The 1,220-nt window shown below is 37.7% G+C and overlaps 1 protein-coding gene across 1 annotated transcript in view; it reads right to left on the reverse strand.

The window, feature by feature from the left end:
* auh (AU RNA binding methylglutaconyl-CoA hydratase) overlaps window positions 1–1,220 on the reverse strand; it is a 94,491-nt gene that overhangs the window by 68,430 nt on the left and 24,841 nt on the right. The window lies entirely within an intron of this gene.

The following is a 1,220-nucleotide window of genomic DNA, read 5'->3' on the forward strand; positions in this document are numbered from 1 at the left end:
GTCCAATGCAGAATAGCCAATAGTGAGTGATGATAAGATTTACAATATAGTATCCAGGAAGAAACAAGTTGTCTGCTTCATTAGTTACAAAGGGCAACCTCTTTGATAAACAGCAGCTGCAAATTGAATGAAAATCTGTATTTAGTGAAGAAAACAAAAGTATTAACTAAGCGGGGGGGGGGGGGGGACAGAATGTCTGGCTGAAATCAAAGGGATATAAAAATATGCTAGCACTAATATGGGCATCAAGAGTGGGTAAAGTGTAGGCCTCCAGATGTTGTTAAACTGTATTGGCTACTCTGCCTAAGGCTAACAAGAGATTTTGGTGCAGTAAAATCTGGAGTGCTGCAATTTTCCCATCCTGATCTATACAAAGACATGCCTGCTATAGAGGGAAAATGTTTGGTTTAAAGAAGCTACTAAAAGTACTGGAGATTTCATTTTAAATGTTGGTGCCCCGTCCCACCACACCCTTCTTCCCCCCTTTATTACAAGAGGTAAGTTCAAGTTACACTTACTTGTTTGGTTATGATGAGTGTATTTTATTACTAATCCCTTTAAAGAGCCATGGAGGCTCACTCACTAAGATATGTATCATTCATGTATTTGGGTCTCACAGTATCTTGGAGTAATGAGACCTCTAATCCTTTGGGGAAATAGTTGCAGACATATTAACTAATGAATCAGCTGTGTCCACATCTTTTCTTGTAGATATTGGATATTTGGCACACCACTTCAGCCAGACAGATTTTAATAGTCTCCAATCTCTTTATCAAGTCTCTGTGAGGGAGAAAAAGTGATTTCAGAGTATCCTGTCTCCGAATATGATAAACCACACTTCATTTTTGTTTATTCTTTTAGCCAGCTGTTCTGTGATCAGAGAAATATAATAATTTAGAAAACTAGCCCATTGCATGTGACCATGATCCAGAAAGACCCGTTGTGCTGACCCAAAGACTAATGCATATCTTTTTTTATGTAGCTGCTGCTGTCATGTCTCCTTTAAAACCACCTTTTAAACTCTGAATTTTAAAAGGAGTTTGTCCTGCAGCACATCAAGGGTTGTATTTGAAAAAAATGTTTTCTCATAAGAAAAAGGGTTCTTAGGTCTGTGATGAATTTGTACTTGTTACAAGTTTCCTTCTGGAGAGAAAAGGTAGGGCATACTTAAACATAATCATAATAATAAATAGAAATGGACCGACAACATACAGCCTCTG

Source organism: Anolis carolinensis, chromosome 2 (assembly GCF_035594765.1).
Source record: "Anolis carolinensis isolate JA03-04 chromosome 2, rAnoCar3.1.pri, whole genome shotgun sequence".
NCBI lineage: Eukaryota > Metazoa > Chordata > Lepidosauria > Squamata > Dactyloidae > Anolis > Anolis carolinensis.